Source organism: Salmo salar, unplaced genomic scaffold, assembly GCF_905237065.1.
Source record: "Salmo salar unplaced genomic scaffold, Ssal_v3.1, whole genome shotgun sequence".
NCBI classification, from domain to species: Eukaryota; Metazoa; Chordata; class Actinopteri; order Salmoniformes; family Salmonidae; genus Salmo; species Salmo salar.
The window spans coordinates 117767-139291 of NW_025548517.1; the positions used below are offsets into that span (position 1 = coordinate 117767).

General features: G+C 38.3%; 1 long non-coding RNA gene across 1 annotated transcript; it reads right to left on the minus strand.

Moving 5' to 3' along the window:
* Positions 1-2579: 2579 nt before the first annotated feature.
* LOC106599963 (uncharacterized) lies at positions 2580-5261 on the minus strand. The gene is made up of 2 exons (XR_006763603.1): positions 5202-5261; positions 2580-3491 (listed from the first exon to the last, which is right to left on the minus strand). It is a non-coding gene; the product is annotated as an uncharacterized lncRNA (long non-coding RNA).
* Between the last annotated feature and the right edge of the window lie 16264 nt (positions 5262-21525).

The following is a 21525-nucleotide window of genomic DNA, read 5'->3' on the forward strand; positions in this document are numbered from 1 at the left end:
GCTTGGGGTCATTGTCCATTTGGAAGACCCATTTGTGACCAAGATTTAACTTCCTGACTGATGTCTTGAGATGTTGCTTCAATATATCCACATGATTTTCCTCCCTCATGATGCCATCTATTTTGTGAAGTGCACCAGTCCCTCCTGCAGCAAAGCACTACCACAAAATTGTTATACATTTTGTCAACGTTTATGAGTTCTTCTGTAAATTAATGTGCCCATTCACCGATAGTTATGGGGAGAAAACATTTTCTGAACGTCATGCACCAATGTAAAAATTGGGTTTTTGGATATAAATATGAACTTGATCGAACAAAAAATGCATGTATTGTGTAACATGATGTCCTAGGAGTGTCATCTGATGAAGATTGTCAAAGGTTAGTGCTTAATTTTAGCTGTATATCTGGTTTTGTGATGGCTATCCGTCTTTGGAAAATTGCTTTTTTTTGTTGCTAAGGTGCTATCCTACAATAATCTAATGTTTTGCTTTCACCGTAAAGCCTTTTTGAAATCGGACAATGTGGTTGGATTAACGAGTAGAGTATCTTTAAAATAGCGTATAATACTTGAATTTAAATTTTGAGAAATTTTTTGGGGGAATTTCGCGCCGTGCTATCTCACTGGTTGTTGTCCAACCAATCCCGTTAACCTCTCTAGGGTATGTGGGACGAAATCATCCCACCTACTCAACAGCCATTGGAATCCCGTGGCGCGTTATTCAAATACCTTAGAAATGCTATTACTTCAATTTCTCAAACATATGACTATTTTACACCAATTTAAAGACAAGACTCTCGTTAATCTAACCACACTGTCCGATTTCAAAAAGGCTTTACAAAGAAAGCAAAACATTAGATTATGTCAGCAGAGTACCCAGCCAGAAATAATTAGACACCCATTTTTCAAGCTAGCATATAATGTCACATGAACCCAAACCACAGCTAAATGCAGCACTAACCTTTGATGATCTTCATCAGGTGACACTCCTAGGACATTATGTTATACAATACATGCATGTTTTGTTCAATCAAGTTCATATTTATATCAAAAACCAGCTTTTTATATTAGCATGTGACGTTCAGAACTAGCATACCCACCGCAAACTTCCGGTGAATTTACTAAATTACTCACGATAAACGTTCACAAAAAACATAACAATTATTTTAAGAATTATAGATACAAAACTCCTTTATGCAATCGCTATGTCCGATTTTAAAATAGCTTTTCGGCAAATGCACATTTTGCAATATTCTGAGTAGATAGCTCGCCGTCACGGGCTAGCTATTTTGACACCCACCAAGTTTGGCCCTCACCAAACTCAGATTTACTATTAGAAAAATGTGATTACCTTTGCTGTTCTTCGTCAGAATGCACTCCCAGGACTTCTACTTCAATAACAAATGTTGGTTTGGTTCAAAATAATCCATAGTTATATCCAAATAGCGGCGTTTTGTTCGTGCGTTCAAGACACTATCCAAGGGTGACGAAGGGTTACACGCCCGACGCGTTTCGTGACAAAAAAATTCTAAATATTCCATTACCGTACTTCGAAGCATGTCAACCGCTGTTTAAAATCAATTTTTATGCTATTTTTCTCGTAAAAAGCGATAATATTCCGACCGGGAGTCGTTGTTTTCGTTCAAAGACGAAATAATAAAAACATGGGGTCGCCTCGTGCACGCGCCTCCAGTCTCTGTTCTCTGATCGACCACTATCAAAATGCGCTAATGTTTTTCAGCCAGGGCCTGCAAAGCCACCATTCAGCTTTTTGCCGCCTTCTGAGTGCCTATGGGAGCCGTAGGAAGTGTCACGTAACAGCAGAGATCCCCTGTTTTGGATAGAGATGATCAAGAAGGCCAAGAAATGATCAGACAGGGTACTTCCTGTACAGAATCTTCTCAGGTTTTGGCCTGCCAAATGAGTTCTGTTATACTCACAGACACCATTCAAACAGTTTTAGAAACTTTAGGGTGTTTTCTATCCAAATCAAACAATTATATGCATATTCTAGTTACTAGGCAGGAGTAGTAACCAGATTAAATCGGGTACGTTTTTTGTCCGGCCGTGCAAATACTGCCCCCTATCCCCAACAGGTTAAGCACCAGCTGTTAGAGCAGCTCACAGATCACTGCACCTGTACATAGCCCATCTATAATTTAGCCCAAACAACTACCGCTTCCCCGAATGTATTAATTTATTTATTTTGCTCCTTTGCACCCCATTATTTCTATTTCTACTTTGCACTTTCTTCCACTACAAATCTACCATTCCAGTGTTTTACTTGCTATATTGTATTTACTTCACCACCATGGCATTTGTTGCCTTACCTCCCTTATCTCACCTCATTTGCTCACATTGTATATAGACTTCTTTTTCTACTGTATGTTTGTTTTACTCCATGTGTAACTCTGTGTTGTTGTATGTTGTCGAACTGCTTTGCTTTATCTTGGCCAGGTCGCAATTGTAAATGAGAACTTGTTCTCAACTGGCCTACCTGGTTAAATAAAGGTGAAATAAAAATAAATAACAATATTTTTTAAATTTAGGCTGTAACACAACGAAATGTGGGACAAGTCAAGGGGTGTGAATACTTTCTGAAGGCACTGTATATATAAAACTCCCCCCACACAGCAATCTAATAGCATCAGTAAAATCTGTTGAAATTAAACCACAGATAAATATACCTAACATAGTACATCTATTAAACAATTCATCACAACACATACATCAGAAATAGTTACACATTATAGAGATCCATTCATGGATGTACAGGTCTGTTGGATAAACGTTCAGAAATGTCCACTGCTGATTTTTTCCAGGCGTCCATAGCGGACACCCTGGCCCTATGAATCCTGGCCGTGGACAAATTCTCAGTCAGAAACACAAGTCAGAACACAGCCTCTCTATTCTCTCGTGTGATTTCAGGTCCTCTGACTGGGAAAATGTCTTTTCACAATGAGAACAGTGGTATGTCTTCTCCTCCTGTGTATTAGTATGTTGGAAAGGCTTTTCTCCTGTGTGTTTTCTCGCATGCTTTTTCAAGCTCCCCGACCACCTAAAACTCTTTTCACACTGGGAACATTGGAAAGGCTTTTCTCCTGTGTGTATTCTCTCATGCGTTTTCAGGCTCACTAACCACCTAAAACTGTTTCCACAGTGAGAACAGTGATAAGGTTTCTCTCCCGTGTGTATTCTCTCATGCTTTTTCAGGACCCATAACCACCTAAAACTCTTTCCACAGTGGGAACAGTGGTAAGGCTTCTCTCCCGTGTGTGTTCTCTCATGCCCAACCAGGGATCCTAACTGAGTAAAATTCTTTCCACAGTGGGAACAGTGGTAGGGCTTTTCTCCTGTATGTGTTCTCTCATGCATTTTCAGGCTCCCTAACCACCTAAAACTCTTTCCACAGTGGGAGCAGTGGTGTTGGTCAGGCGTCTCTGGGTCTGTTTCCCCTGAGGAACTCTTCCTGCTGTCAGAGTCTGGTCTCTCTCCTGCCAAAGACAAACAGAGTATCTAGTTAAACAGAGACCTGAATGAAACCTGCATTAAATAAAAATGTCTTCCTATGAGGTTTAATCTAGACTAGATCCCTCAATACCCTGAGGTCAGTTTTCACAACATTACATCATTAATAATAAACTTGGTGACGGTGAGATTTAAAAACAAATGATGAAGAGCTCCAAATCTAATCTCTCAGGGAATGTCATGTTTATAGGCTGATCAGAGCTCTATAATAATACATAATGTCATGTTTATAGGCTGATCAGAGCTCTATAATAATAGATAATGTCATGTTTATAGGCTGAGCAGAGCTCTATAATAATAGATAATGTCATGTTTATAGGCTGATCAGAGCTCTATAATAATAGATCATGTTTATAGGCTGATCAGAGCTCTATAATAATATATATTACTATTCCAGTCAGTGTTATAGGCTGCAGTTGATCCATTGTTAATAACGTTTTGTTGGTGTCCCACTTCATCTCTAAAGTAATAATGGACATTACTATCTCTCTAAATTATATTTTTTTGTTTAGCCACACCTTTCCTTCAAAATTGTTATTTTGAAGACTTACAAACTGTCCTTTTGCTATTATGTTCAGTCTCCCCAAAACGCTTGTCCTTTTGCTAATATTTTCAGTCTCCCCAAAACGCTTGTCCTTTTGCTAATATGTTCAGTCTCCCCATAACACGTGTCCATTTCATTTCAATAATGCTTCTTATTGTAACGGGCGTCGTATAGAGGGGGACCAAAACGCAGCGTGTTGAGTGTTCATTATTATATTTATTTACTCAAAACACTAATGACAAAATAACAAAAGGAAATTATCAACTTACAGTTCTGTCAGGTACAGAGACTAAACAGAATGCAACTGCCCACAAAAACCCAGGAAGAAAAACCCCTACTTAAATATGATCTCCAATCAGAGGCAACGAGGACCAGCTGCCTCCAATTGGAGATCAACCCCCCAAAAAAACATAGAAAGAGAAAACCTAGAACTAACACATAGAAATAGAAAAACACAAAACACCGCCTGTCACACCCTGACCTACTCTACCATAGAAAATAACCAGTTACTATGGTCAGGACGTGACACTTATTTTATGTATTTCTCCAACATTATTTAGAAATCTGCTTTTTGTGGGTATACACACTCTACGCAAGGCCTACAATGGACACATGTCAAAAATTTCATTTATAACATGTTTGCGATTCTGTGAGACAATTAAGTTGTGATTTTGTGGTGGGGGGACTCTGATGGTATACACATGTTACAGTTAAGTAATAAGGCCAGAGGAAGTGTGGTATATGGCCAATATAGCACGGTTAAAGACTGTTCTTAAGCACGACTCAACACAGAGTGCCCGGATACAGAACTTAGCCGTGGTATATTAGCCATCTATCACAAACCCCTGAGGTGTCTTATTGCTATTATAAACATGTTACCAACATAATTAGAACAGTAAAAATACATGACATACCCGTGGTATACGGCCTGATATACCATGGCTGTCAGCCAATCAGCATTCAGGGCTTTAATCACCCATTTTAAAATGTAGCTTTAACATTATATTATAACATAAATTCCTAGAGTACAGAACAACATTTTCAAGTATAGAATTTCAGTATGCTGCTTTAAAACAACACATTCGTTCAAACCCTTTGGACAGTTAGAGTCCGTTTTTAAGACAGTACTTACTGATGGTAATCAGATCTCCTGACTCCTCTGTCAATATGACCGTTATCTCTCCCTTTCTTCACTCCAAAAACTGCATCCTCTTCTTTCTCTTCCTCCTCTTCTTTTACAGTAACATCCTCCTCCTCCTTCACTCTGAACGCGTCTTCCTTCTCCTCTTTCATGACAATGTTCAGCCACAGAGCTTCTTTCTCCGTCCAGCAGACCTCCCCTTCTTTAGTAGGCGAGGAATACATCAGTGAGCTCATGGTCGGGGATGTTAGCTAGCTAGTTAGCATGAGCGACTAGTTTAGTGCTAGGCTAACTTATCAAGCCAGCTAGTTGACTAACAATGTACCTATAACATTTAAATGGGGGCAATTAACTAGATGTCAGAAGTATATTTAAAACACAGAGGCAAATATGCACAGAAACAGTCTAAATGTTTCGGCTGTTGGCTACCAAGGTGGCTGACTCGTTGTTGTTGATCCGTTCCGTCCACTAGATTATACGTCACGCTGCAGCATCGCCTGAAAGACGCACATCGCCGTCTGCTGACTGGAGGGAAACGCAGTTGAGATTTTTTTTTTTTTTTTAAACAAATGTATTTTTCATTCCTTTCATGAAATAATAATATTATATTGAGACGTTCAAATAGAGCACTGCATATTTTAAGTGAGAATTTAAAACATACTATCATTCACATCTGTATTTAAGGCAGTTTCATATTCATAATTTTTTATTATTTAATTTTTATAATTTTTTTTAGTTTACAGTAATGTATTCGCTAACTATTATTTTTTTTTTTTTTTTAGTTTACACAGATCTTTATTTAACTTGTTGTAAATAACAGTAACATGCAAAAAAGTAACATGCAAAACATAACATAACATAACAGCCAGAGGGAATCCAAAGAAATTAGAGAAAAATAAAAAACTATTATATCAAATCAAATACAGACATATATCGAATCCATTTTTTTGACATATTGTTTTGTATACGATTTAAAGATTCTACGTACTGTTCCACATCAGATAAAAAAATTAAGAAAAGGGGCTTTTTCTTCAAAAATTTTGATTTGTGGATGAAAGATTTTCCTAATAAAATAAAGAGATTTATGACATACTCACGTTCAATTGTGGAATCAGTGTAGTAAAATAATATGTCAAACTTAGTAATATCAATGGTTGTATGCAATTTGCGGCTAAGATATAGTTTTACATCAGTCCAAAATACTTCACTATATAAACAATTACAGAATAAGTGTTCAATGGATTCAGTTTCTAGTTCACAAAAACTGCATTCACTGGTAACGTCAAATATATATTTAGAAATCAAGCTATTACACGGATAGCATCTATGGATTATCTTAAAGGAGATCTCCTTTACTTTATTGGTCACCATAAATCTGTGTGGAGTGAGCCAAGCACGGCGCCAGTTTACATCAAACAATGAAGCCCAACAAAATATCGCAGAGGGAATAGACTTCCTGTAGAAAATATCCCTTATTAAACGATTGTTGAATTTCGTATCTAGTAGACCAATGCCATTCACCTGAATATCGCTTACAATCGGAGATATTCCAAAATATGCATTATTCTGAAGTAAAGTTTTTATCCCACTAGGTATAGCTTTAATAACAGTGTCATATTCCTTGCTTGAAACCTCAAAGTTGTATATTTCCATAAATTCTCTCCGTGTAAATAGATTCCCACCGTTATTAACCAATTGGCTGACAAGAACAATGTTTTTCGAGAACCATTTATGGTTAAATAACATCTTATTTCTATGTAATATTGACCCATAGTTCCAAATAAAACATTTATGAGGTGAAAAGTTGTGTTTATACAACAAAGCCCAGCACATTAAAGCCTGCTTGTGAAAAACCGCCAGTTTCACAAGAATTTTACCCACAATATATGGACATTGTAGTAAAAAATTAAGCCCGCCGAACTTCTGAAAAACAAAATGAGGTATAATATTCCAGAAGCTATGAGGATTTTTTATGTACCTTTTAATCCAGTTGACCTTTGATATCTGATTGAAGAGAGTGAAATCTAAGACATTTAGACCGCCATCACAAACCCTGTTGGTGATAACATCTCTTTTTATCTTATGTGGCTTGTTTTTCCATATGAAGTTGTACAAAAGCCTATCTAAGGTACAGCAAGTGGATTTGGGAATGTCAATAGATGAAAAAGATAGGATGCATGAGATAGCCCCTCAGCTTTGGATAAAAGCACCCTTCCTTGAAGACTTAAATCCCTCCCTAACCATGAGGATAATTTTTTTTTGATAGATTCAGTTACAGGGTTCAAATTAAGATCATTCATAGCCTTAAGATTTTTGGTGATCTTTACACCGAGGTAGGTTACAGTATCTTTTTCAGAGATGTTACAATCTGCTTTGTTGACAGCTCCTTTCAAAACAAACAACTCACATTTGGAAAGATTTAAAGTCAAGCCTGGGATTTTGGAGAACTGCTTCACGATATCCAATGCTAATCTAGCTTGAGATACATTTTTCAAAAAAAAGTGAGGTGTCATCTGCCAGTTGGGATATCTTGATCTCTCTGGACTGGAATGTAATGCCTTCAAATTTACTTTTATGAACTAATGAGCATAACATTTGAGAAACTAACAAAAATAAAAAAGATGAAATTGGACAACCTTGTCGTATTCCTTTGTAAATGTTAAATCTTGAGGATGTTCCATGACAGAGTTTGATACAGCTATTGCCACCATTATACAGAGTTCTAATAGCATCAACAAAGAAATGACCAAATTTCAAATGCTTAAGACAATCAAAGATAAAATTGTGACTTACTGTATCAAATGCTTTCTGAAAATCCAGAAATAGGATAACAGGGAAGTCATCTAATAGATCACGATACTCAACCAAGTCTAATATCAGCCTCAGATTATTAGATATATGGCGCCCTTTCATAAACCCTGATTGACATTCATCAATCAGATCATTTAAGCAAGACTTTAACCTTTTTGCAAAGATTAAGGCTATAATTTTGTAGTCGTTATTTAGGAGTGTGATTGGACGCCAATTATCAATACTTAGGAGATCCTTGTGTGGTTTAGGTATAAGAGTAATAACCCCTTGCTTCAGAGAGGCAGGTAGTTCTCCCTTCTTTATAGCCTCCTTAAAGGTTTCAAGTAAAAAAGGTGCTATTTCTTCAAAGAAGGTTTTGTAAAATTCAGAGGTTAATCCATCATAACCTGGAGATTTGTTCTTTTTTAACTGAGCAACCCCGTACTGGATGTCCATAATGGATAAATCTTGGCAACAAGACTGATTGAGTTCTTCACTAATCGAATTAACATTCTCTATAGAATCAAGGAGATCCTTAGAGTCACACAAATTGTTATCTAAGGAGTAAAGATTCTCATAAAATGTATTGGTAAATTCTGATAACAACTCTCTATCCTCAGTGGTAACCCCATTAATTTTAAGTTTCCGAAGTGTGTTGAGTTCCCCTCTCCTCTTCTCCAAATTAAAAAAGTATCTACTGTTCTTTTCACCTTTTTCAAGCCATTGTTTTCTAGATCTTATGAAAGCTCCTCTAGCCTTTTCCTCATACAATGTATCTAGTTGATTCTGTAAATCATTCAAATTAGCTTTCTCATTAAGATCAAGATGCTCAATCTCTGTGATAACGACAATTGTCCTAGAGAGTTCAACTACCTCACATCTCCTTCTTAAAGCAAGCCGTTTTCCATAAGTAATACAGGCTGAGCGGATTTTAAATTTCAGCAGTTCCCAATATTTCCCATATTCTGCATTAGATGTAGCTAAACTCCAGTAAACAGAAATTAGATTCTTAATCACATTTTTTAAATCATCATGCAATAACAATGAGTTATTTAGTTTCCAGTAACCACCAGAGTATTTCTTACCATCATTACTGCATATTCTTACAGTCAACCATATGACTTTATGATCCGTCAGGACTGCAGGCAGTATTTTTACCTCTACAGTGTTGGGCACAAGACTAGAGGTTATCACCCACAAATCAATTCTTGATTGTAAGGAACGATCTCTATTACTCCATGTGTATTGTATCTCTCCAGGGTTTTTTACTCTCCATATGTCAATTAAGTCCAGGCTTTGGCAGAAATTCACCAACTTGTTCACACCAATGTTAGGCCTATGAGGCAATCTATCAGTCTCATTAGAATAAACCATATTAAAATCTCCACCAACTATTATCTGACTGGATGGGTATTTTCTCAGAAGATTTTTAAGAATTTCTTCAATTTCCTCTAGAAGTAAGTTATTTGGAGGACTAGAACAGTATCCATATACATTACACAACACAAATAATCTGTCCATGTGGTTGATGACCGCTACTAGCCAATGTCCATTGGAGCCCATTTGAGTAAACAACAATGTCCCTTTGAAATTGTGTGCCCAAATTGCAACCCCAGCTGAATGATTTGTCCCGTGGGCCAAAAAAATGTCACTGCCTCACTGATTTTTCCAATAATTATAGTCCTCTTTGCATGAATGTGTTTCTTGAACGAATGCAAGATCTGCGTTGCAGTCCTTACAAAACAACAACAAAGCTTTTCTCTTCAACATGTTACGTATCCCCCTGGCATTGATTGACATAAACTTCAAGTCCATATCTATAGAATAGAAAGAAAAATCCTATGCAATCTCAACTTTACCCTCTCTATAAAAAGTTGCTTCATATATGTATTAACAGAATTCTTAACTTGTAAAATAGTAACACCATGTTTCAAAAGTAGAACGTTCAGTTTGCAGTGGGGAAGGAACTACCTTGTAAACCTACCGACAGAACAAATCAAATCACCCCGGTCGTATTTCTTTACCGTTGGCGAAAAAAGCTCTGATTCCCCTGTAGTATCCACCGTTTCCTTGATTTCGGGCCTGTTGTACGAGAAGCCACAATTTTGCCTTTGCTGCCTTGTCTGCTGCAGTCAAGTCCTCACCGAATCTAAGTTTTCTCTCTTTCAGAAAGGCGCTTTCCTTTGCTTTCTTCCAAACTGCATCTCTCGCTGTGCGAAAAGCAAACTGGATGATGATCGATCGGCTGACGATGGCATCTTGTTTCTTCCCAATACGATGAGCGACATCCACAGCCATATCCATATATCCATCGGGGAAGTCCGGTGCCACACGGTTACAGATGTCTCTTACTAAGCGCTTCACATTCTCATCCTGGTTCTCGGGGACACCGTAAAGCCGTAGACCCCACCTTCTCCGGTATCGCTCTGCTTCCGATAAGCGCTCTTGCATGTCTGCGATGGTCTTCTCCTGAGCAATGCATTTCTCAGACGTAGCAGTGTTTGCAAGTTTAAGCTCTTCGATACTCTTGTATGCATGATTCAGAGAGGTCTCGAGGTCAACTATTTTTTATGTGTTTTCGTGTATCATTTTCTCCAGACCGTCGGCTCTTTAGTTTACAGCATCGATTATGTTGATTAGTAGTTCGCGCAAAGATAATTCTTTATGTGTCTTTTTGGGTGCAGGACTATTGACTGCATTTTCAGAATCAACCGAATGTCCAGAATCCTCCATTTCTTCTCCTGAGGAGTCAGGTGGCGGTTTTTCTCCAACGTATGAGTGCTCAGCTAGCAACTGCCTTCTCTTCCCTTTGCTCTTTCGCACATTTTTTCCTTCCATTTCTCAAAGTTATGAATCAAATTATCGGTCAACTAAGTGTTGTTCTCTATTGTGTTTACTATAAGCCAAGTTCCGTTACATTTAAGTAAGTTTGAGAGGGATAAAAGTTAAGGTTACTCGGAGCAAGCTGAAATCTCGTCTACACTCGCCGCCATCTTCCAGCGCCTCCACTCTTCAACAACTGCAGCCACCTCGGTAGCTCGCTAGCCAACAAAGTCGGAACATTCAAGTTCTTTAGACACTTTCCTGGTTTAATTGCAACTGTGATTTAAACATACTTATGTGTAAACAACTAGCTACCCCATTTAATTTAATATTTACGTTGTAAGTCAACTAGCTGGCTGGTTAAGTTAGCACTAGTCTAGCTAGCTAACATCTCCGACCATGCGCTCACTAAGCTACTCTCCTCCTGCTAAAGAGGAGGTCTGTTGGACGGAGAAAGAAGCTCTGGGGTTGAACATTGTCGTGAAAGAGGAGAAGGAAGAGGAGGATGTCACAGTAAAACAACAAGTAGAGGGTGAGGCTGTTACCGTGAAAGAAGAAGAGAAAGACGTTACAGAGAAAGAAGAGGAAGACGCGTTCAGAGTGAAAGAGGAGGAGGATGTTACAGTAAAAGAAGAGGAAGAGAAAGAGGAGGATGCAGTTTTTGGAGTGAAAGAGGAGGAGGATGTTATTGTGAAAGAAAATGAAGACGTTTTTGGAGTGGAGGATGAAGAGGGGGGAGATTACTGTCACATTAGAGGACGAAGAAGAGAAGACTGGAGAACTGATTAACACCAGTAAATACAGTGAGTACTATCTAATAAAACAGGGACATTGATCTGATTAACACCAGTAAATACAGTGAGTACTATCTAATAAAACAGGGACATTGTTCTGGTTAACACCAGTAAATACAGTGAGTACTATCTAATAAAACAGGGACATTGATCTGATTAACACCAGTAAATACAGTGAGTACTATCTAATAAAACAGGGACATTGATCTGATTAACACCAGTAAATACAGTGAGTAATATCTTATAAAACAGGGACATTGATCTGATTATTACCAGTAAATACAGTGAGTACTATCTTATAAAACAGGGGCACAAACTCTGCAGTTGTTGAACTAATGTGTGATTTTTAAAAGGGAAGCCCTACTACACTTGAATATGTTTTTAAACTGTCGGAATTGTCCATGACGTCCTCCAGTGATTTAAAAAAAAAACTTTTCCTGTTGAAAAGTGATATATAAATATCGTAAAGTATAAACACACTAAAAGGAAACAAATAAATGTTTTGAGCAAAATAGTGTTTTTTTAACAACTGCAAACTAGAAGGAGTGAGTGATGTCATAGTAAGGCCTTCAAGGAGTTGGCTTGATGGGAAGTCGTGATGTCATCCAATAGGAGGCTGATCTTCATGTGAATATTCATTATTCTTTTTAAAATCCTTCCTGTTCTGTCAAGTTGGTTGTTGATCATTGCTAGAAAGCCGTTTTCAAGTCTTGCTATAGACTTTCAAGACGATTTAAGTCCAAACTGTAACTAGGCCACTCAGGAACATTCAATGTCATCTTGGTAAGCTCCTCCAGTGTAGATTTGGCCTTGTGGTTTAGGTTATTGTCCTGTTAGGACAGGTTTTTGTATTCAGATCTCTGAAATGCTCTCTAACTACGTAACATTTAGTGTCTCCTTATGTTACGCTGGGAAAACAGTTTTCATGGGCACAGAAATCCTAAATCATTTCAGAGTTTACTAAATGCAATGGTTCTAACCAAGAGTCACCTTAACTTTATTGACAACACCCAAATGGATACTGTCATTAACGCGGTTCTTCAATAATTACACATAATTCTTTATACTGTAGCTGTTTAGTTACAGTCACATGTTCAACTATCATCAGCTGATCCAGGAAATCATTTTCTGAATGACAGTCACATGACAGAAGCCACAACATGCAACAACAACCAAAGTGCTTCTTCATTCATTACTCTGGTAAAGACAGTTATGCCGTGCTCCATGTTGGATCCATCATCCCTAACAAATGGATGTTTATAATGTGTTATTGTCTGGTTGATTTACAGTAGGGTCTCGTTACTCTGTTTGTGCACAGAGATACGCTCCACGTTGGATCCAACATCCCTACTTTGCTCATAATGTGTAGATAACTGTTCCTTGATGGATAGGCTATTGTTCAACACACAGAGCTATTTTCCTATATTTGTTGTTATGGGTCCTACAGTAGGTCTATGTTATTGTTAGGTGAAGTTATGGGTCCTACAGTAGGTATATGTTATTGTTAGGTGAAGTTATGGGTCCTACAGTAGGTCTATGTTGTTAGGTGAAGTTATGGGTCTTACAGTAGGTCTATGTTGTTGTTATGGGTCCTACAGTAGGTCTATGTTATTGTTAGGTGAAGTTATGGGTCCTACAGTAGGTCTATATTGTTAGGTGAAGTTATGGGTCCTACAGTAGGTCTATGTTGTTGTTAGGTGAAGTTATGGGTCCTACAGTAGGTCTATGTTGTTGTTAGGTGAAGTTATGGGTCCTACAGTAGGTCTATGTTGTTGTTAGGTGAAGTTATGGGTCCTACAGTAGGTCTATGTTGTTGTTAGGTGAAGTTATGGGTCCTACAGTAGGTCTATGTTGTTGTTAGGTGAAGTTATGGGTCCTACAGTAGGTCTATGTTATTGTTATGGGTCCTACTGTAGGTCTATGTTGTTGTTATGGGTCCTAGAGGACACTATGTGTGTCATGCAACAACAACCAAAGTGCTTCTTCGTTCATTACATGGGTATATTTGTTGTTAGTTGAAGTTATGGGCCAATTTGGCAAACAGTGTACAAACCCTCATTGTCAGGCTGATGGAAAAGCCAAAGAGCATTTTACTGGTTGAAGTGTTTTTACGTACAAAGTGGTTGATTTGCGATGACGACACAAACATTATATTAAGCAGGACATTCAAACGAGCCTTACAATTATAATCCAAAGTAGTGTGAAATGAACTCATAAGCAACCTGGAAATGGAGGTTACTCCCCTGAGTTTCCCCCATTCACATTCAGAATACATCGTGAAAAACTAAAATCTTTGCTCACCATTTTTGCTCCAGGCAGATATACTACATCCATAACTAGTGGTTTCCTCATTACCAGATATACTACATCCATAACTAGTGGTTTCCTCATTACCAGATATACTACATCCATAACTAGTGGTTTCCTCATTACCAGATATACTACATCCATAACTAGTGGTTTCCTCATTACCAGATATACTACATCCATAACTAGTGGTTTCCTCATTACCAGATATACTACATCCATAACTAGTGGTTTCCTCATTACCAGATATACTACATCCATAACTAGTGGTTTCCTCATTACCAGATATACTACATCCATAACTAGTGGTTTCCTCATTAGCAGATATACTACATCCATAACTAGTGGTTTCCTCATTAGCAGATATACTACATCCATAACTAGTGGTTTCCTCATTACCAGATATACTACATCCATAACTAGTGGTTTCCTCATTACCAAATATACTACATCCATAACTAGTGGTTTCCTCATTAGCATATATACTACATCCATAACTAGTGGTTTCCTCATTACCAGATACACTACATCCATAACTAGTGGTTTCCTCATTACCAGATATACTACATCCATAACTAGTGGTTTCCTCATTACCAGATACACTACATCCATAACTAGTGGTTTCCTCATTACCAGATATACTACATCCATAACTAGTGGTTTCCTCATTACCAGATATACTACATCCATAACTAGTGGTTTCCTCATTACCAGATATACTACATCCATAACTAGTGGTTTCCTCATTACCAGATATACTACATCCATAACTAGTGGTTTCCTCATTAGCAGATATACTACATCCATAACTAGTGGTTTCCTCATTAGCAGATATACTACATCCATAACTAGTGGTTTCCTCATTACCAGATATACTACATCCATAACTAGTGGTTTCCTCATTAGCAGATATACTACATCCATAACTAGTGGTTTCCTCATTACCAGATATACTACATCCATAACTAGTGGTTTCCTCATTACCAAATATACTACATCCATAACTAGTGGTTTCCTCATTAGCATATATACTACATCCATAACTAGTGGTTTCCTCATTACCAGATACACTACATCCATAACTAGTGGTTTCCTCATTACCAGATATACTACATACATAACTAGTGGTTTCCTCATTACCAGATACACTACATCCATAACTAGTGGTTTCCTCATTACCAGATATACTACATCCATAACTAGTGGTTTCCTCATTACCAGATATACTACATCCATAACTAGTGGTTTCCTCATTACCAGATATACTACATCCATAACTAGTGGTTTCCTCATTACCAGATATACTACATCCATAACTAGTGGTTTCCTCATTACCAGATATACTACATCCATAACTAGTGGTTTCCTCATTACCAGATATACTACATCCATAACTAGTGGTTTCCTCATTACCAGATATACTACATCCATAACTAGTGGTTTCCTCATTACCAGATATACTACATCCATAACTAGTGGTTTCCTCATTACCAGATATACTACATCCATAACTAGTGGTTTCCTCATTACCAGATATACTACATCCATAACTAGCGGTTTCCTCATTAGCAGGGAGGAGTTTCTGCAATCAAATTGTGTGCGCATTGCCTTCGTGCTGCAATTTTAGCAAACACAGAAAGGGACCTATATTGGAGACCAATAGTTGTCTGGCACACTGCTTAGAGTTACAACAACTTTAATAACTTATTTCTAGTTACTACTGATTTGAAAACAAGACAAAATATGATTGTTGCTAAGTTGACTGTCTTAATGGTCAAATAATTTAACAGAAGTCAATTGTTGTTCATGGGTATGATCTGGGCATCACCTTTTACCTCAAATAAACAGTGGATTTCTGCTGTTGTGGGCCTTTAACCATCTGTCTGACTTTGTTGTTCACACAGGAGAGAGATGTGACTATCGTGGATCCTCTGGGGAGCCTCAACAACCTCATGATGCTGACGAGGCAGAGAAGAGTCTCTCCAGATCAGAACACCTCAAGAAACACCAGCAGAGACCCACAGGGAAGAGAACTCACTGCTGCTCTGACTGTGGGAAGAGATTCACCTCATCAACAGGCATTAAAATTCATCAGAGAACACACACAGGAGAGAAACCCTATAGCTGTGATCAATGTGGGAAGAGTTTTGGTCAATCTAGCAATCTGACAGTGCACCAGAGAACACACACAGGACAGAAACCATATAGCTGTGATCAATGTGGGAAGAGTTTTACTGAGTCTGGGGGTCTGATATTACACCAGAGAAGACACACAGGAGAGAAACCTTATAGCTGTGATCAATGTGGGAAGAGTTTTGGTCAATCTAGCAATCTGACAGTGCACCAGAGAACACACACAGGAGAGAAACCATATAGCTGTGATCAATGTGGGAAGAGTTTTACTGAGTCTGGGGGTCTGATATTACACCAGAGAAGACACACAGGAGAGAAACCTTATAGCTGTGATCAATGTGGGAAGAGTTTTGGTCAATCTAGCAATCTGACAGTGCACCAGAGAACACACACAGGAGAGAAACCATATAGCTGTGATCAATGTGGGAAGAGTTTTGGTAAATCTAGCAATCTGACATCACACCAGAGAACACACACAGGAGAGAAACTATATACAGAGAACACACACAGGAGAGAAACTATATAGCTGTGATCAGTGTGGGAAGAGTTTTACTGAGTCTGGGGGTCTGATATTACACCAGAGAAGACACACAGGAGAGAAACCTTATAGCTGTGATCAATGTGGGAAGAGTTTTGGTCAATCTAGCAATCTGACAGTGCACCAGAGAATACACACAGGAGAGAAATCCTATAGCTGTGATCAATGTGGGAAGAGTTTTGGTAGATCTGGCCAGCTGACAGTGCACCAGAGAATACACACAGGAGAGAAACCTTATAGCTGTGATCAATGTGGGAAGAGATTTGGTCAATCTGGCCATCTGACATCACACAAGAGAACACACACAGGAGAGAAATCTTATAGCTGTGATCAATGTGGGAAGAGTTTTGCTGATTCTGGCTCTCTGACTCAACACCAGAGAACACACACAGGAGAGAAACCTCATAGCTGTGACCAGAGATAATCTGATAAAAGATCTCTGATCAAATATCAGAAAATACATACATGAAGGAGTTGTTTCATGATATCAATGAATTAATGTCACAATGTAGAATGTTTTAACATTGTAGAAGGAGTATTTTAATAATGTCACAATGTAGAACCCTAAACGTTTGTCCCCTGTTCTATTGATTTCAACATGATATGGATATTAGCCTCAGAGGGAAAATCCAGGCTCTGAAATGGAAGAGTACTATTTATGTGATATAACAAAAAGTGACTAACAAAAAAAGAGTTGTGTTACACTTACCATGTTGCTGACCCACTGGAATCAAAATGCACCACTTCAAAATGTAGCTAGCTGTTTTCTACAAGTTGTCCTCTAACCAGGGATGTACACATTATTCCCAGATTCTGTGTGGTTTTTGAGCTGTTAGTTTTAACAGGACGTGCAACTTCATCTCCCTCCTGTCACACAAATGATTTTAGCATGATATCGATGAATAAGTGTTGTGTTCCTTTGTTTAGCGACCCCTAAATTTAAATGCATCACTCCAAAATGTAGCTGACTGTCTTCTGCAGGTTGTCCTCTAACCAGTGAGGTAAAATATATCTCCCATTTCCATGTGTTTTTTTAGTTGTGTTAGTTTCAACAGCACCTACAACCTGATTTCCCCCCTAATCGATATCAGTGATTTATTGCTACTTGTCATAACAACAGTGTTTCTGGTGCTTGTGCAGTTTATAAGAAGCTTGTTTAATAAAAATACAAGTAATATGATTATTGTGGCAGATGTTTGTGTATATAGCACATTTTATGTTTAGATTTTCAATTCATCCCAAACTGTTTCTGCATTTTGATTTGGACACGCCCACCAGACATTATTTCCTAAAGGACTTAATGATGAAATGCATGGAAAATATCCCACCCAGCAAAATGTAATTGAAAAGATGTTGAAAATAAGACTATGCCCAACATCCAATACACATTCAGTTTTAGTTGAAAGTGAAAGTTGAGAAGATGTAGTTTTTTTCATTGACTTGAAAACAACTTAAATTCAACGTCCTTGCAGCCTATACACATTGACTCAGTATAATAAATTGGTCTATAATCAATTGTATTAACAATCCTACATCACTCCAGCATTTATTGACAACATTCAAGTACTAATTGTCTTTATTCCACTACTGAAGAAGCAGGACTCAAATCACCTCATATTTCAAACATTCAGCCTGACAAAAGATAAGTGTTTTATAATTCCATGCCTCACCATTAAGTTAATTATTGCCAATACATATTAACAAAGGGGTGTACATTTGGTTTGATATTTCATATTTACAATTAATGTAACATTTAGTAATCAATGATTTATGCAACCAACTGACAATTTTTGGGTACAATTATATTGACGTAATATCAGGGATAATTTTATAATGTAATTTTATAATATCAGGGATCATTCTCAGATGTGCCAACCCAAATGTACTAGAGCATGACATTGGGGACTGGGCCCCGTTCCAACAACATGCCTATCTAGTGAACCCTGAAAAGAGAGAGAAGCTCCGCAGTGAGGTGTGGAAAGTTACTATGGATATTGCAGGAGTTTCCTCTTGAAATCAGACATGTCCGTGGTGAGGACAACTTGGTTGCTGATTGTCTCTGGGGTTGGCAGTCAAAAGGTTTTGTGTTGTTCGTTTAGCCAAAGCGTTACCATGGATCACATATTATTTTGACACGTTTTTCTGTGTTGGAGATGAGTTTTATCTCTTATTCTTTTCTGTATGTTTTTGAAACTGCACTGTTGGTTAGGGGCTCGTAAGTCAGCATTTCACTGTTAGGTCTGTTGTATTCGGCGCAGTACAATTTGATTTGAGTTTTGTTATACGGCATGTTTTTCCGTATTTGAGATGATTTTTGTTTGGGCTCGTTCCAAGGGGACGAGAGTTCTAGAAGCTAGTGAGTTTTAGGAAGACGAGTGTTCTAGAAGCTAGTGAGTTTTAGGAAGACGAGTGTTCTAGAAGCTAGTGAGTTTTAGGAAGACGAGAGTTCTAGAAGCTAGTGAGTATTAGGAAGACGAGAGTTCTAGAAGCTAGTGAGTAGGAGGAGGAGGTTTTAGGAAGACTAGAGTTCTAGAAGCTAGTGAGTTTTAGGAAGACGAGAGTTCTAGAAGCTAGTGAGTTTTAGGAAGACGAGAGTTCTAGAAGCTAGTGAGTTTTAGGATTCTATAGACAGAAAAAGGAGAAAAAAATAGTACGATTGTATATTATTATTTAGAAATACGTGTTTTTTCTTGTTTTTAATTGTTGACAGCCAGTAGACACCATGTTTATATTGTAGAAGGTGAAGCATTGTAGTTGATTATAATGTGAAATGGAAGTTGTTTTCTGTTGATGGTGAGCAAACTTGTCCAACAAAATATAGGATATATTTGTTGTCTTAAGGGGGAAGGTGTTACAGGCTTTGGTTTTTCCATTTATGTTTTGAGGTTGGACTTTAGCACGTCTAGCTCGTTAGCACGTCTAGCTCGTTAGCCCGTCTAGCTCGTTAGCACGTCTAGCTCGTTAGCCCGTCTAGCTCGTTAGCACGTCTAGCTCGTTAGCCCGTCTAGCTCGTTAGCAGGTCTAGCCCGTTAGCACGTCTAGCTCGTTAGCACGTCTAGCTCGTTAGCACGTAGGACGCACTGATTGGTGTCACCTCGTTAGTCAGTATGTGTTACACCTGTGCTGGCTTGTCCATCTCGTTAGTGGGAAGGTGTTTCACCTGAGCTGGTCCAGGTTCTATTTAAGAGTGTCTGGCCCAGTGCTCCAGTTGTCTTGATACATGTGGAGAGTCAACACCTTTAGTTGCTCCACCTTTTGGTTTGCTTCCTGTCTTTAAGTTTGGTGTGGGTTTGTCTTTTGTTTGCCTCTTCTTGGGCAGATTTAGTGGGTCTCATGGTGGGTGTCTTTTAGGTCCCAGTTGTTGTTACTAGTCAACTTCCAGTGGACACCCCCATAGTGTCTTTCAGAGCCCCTCCTAAAAAACAAGTTATATTTTGGGTTGGATATTGCATCATATTGTTGATATTTTAATCAATGGCATTTCCTTACAATGCTCATTAGTCTTTCAGTTGTTAGTCTTCTGTTTTTATCCTCATATTTGTGTACTAAATGTTTATTTTCATAGTTTTTTCCTGTGAAGCCATTGTGTTGCATCCATGTCTGACATGTGCTGTATAAATAAAGCTTGATTTGAACACATTGTAAAACAAATTTACCCAATGACTGACCAATCAACAAACTATTGGTCCACCTTAGTATGAAAAACCGTATCAATCACTCTTTTCCAGCCTGCTGAAGGCGTAGTGGAGTGGTAAACACCACCCCGGCTCTACCAGGGGCTTGAGGTGGTCTCCCACAGCTCTGCTTATGTCATGTTCTGTGGCCTTGCTGTTCCATTTATTGACTGTCCCTGCAACACAGAAATAAACACATTTAGTCATATTATATAAAACACTCAAAGTAATGTATATGGAGCATCTAGGGCCTCAGTTACACCTGGCACCTAAATGTGACTTCTGATCACTCCAAGCTGCATTAGGTTCAGATCTACCAGGATGGGCTTTTGACATAGTCTGGATGCAGTCCGGCCATTGAATATGCATAAGCAATGTAAAGATATGCTGGGAAAAGTACATTTTACACAAATGACCTTCATAAATCAAATGTTGTTGGTCACATACAGGTGTTCAGCAGATGTTATTGCGGGTGTAGCGAAATGCTTGTCCACAACAAATACCTAATACACACAAATCTAAGTAAAGGAATGGAATTAGGAATATATAAATATATGGATAAACAATGTCAGAGCAGCATAGACTGAGATACAGTTTATACATATGAGATGAGAAATGATATGTAAACATTATTAAAGTGACTAGTGTTCCATTTATTAAAGTGGCCAATGATGTCAAGTCTATATGTAGGCTGCAGCCTCTCTGTGCTATTTAACAGTCTGATGGCCTTGAGATAGAAGCTGTTTTTCAGTCTTTCGGTCCCAGCTTTGATGCACCTGTACTGATATCGCTTTCTGAATGATAGTGGGTGAACAGGCAGTGGCTCAGGTGGCTCGGGTAATAACAAGAAACATGTATGTATGCCTAAGGGGAAATTCACTTTCATACAGCTTAAAGGGGTGAGAAATTACACCGATATCAGTGGACAATTTGCACTAATGTAAATAAATATAGATGATGGAACATATTCCCTTTTGCTGACGTGATGAACCGCTAAGGGGACATAAATATTTACCATCTAAACCATGTGTGACCTCTCACCTCTCTGGCTGTAGAAGTGTTCTTCCTAACCAGTCCCTCAACAGCTCTCTGACTGAGCTCCACCCTCACTGGGTCTTCAGAGGAGAGGAAGGCTGAGGAGGGATGGAAGGATGAATGGATCAGTCAGTCAATAAAGTGTAGAGCTGCTGTCTATGCTGTCTGACAAAATCACTATTTTAGTAGTTCATTAAAGTAAATAAGGCTTTATGACTGCT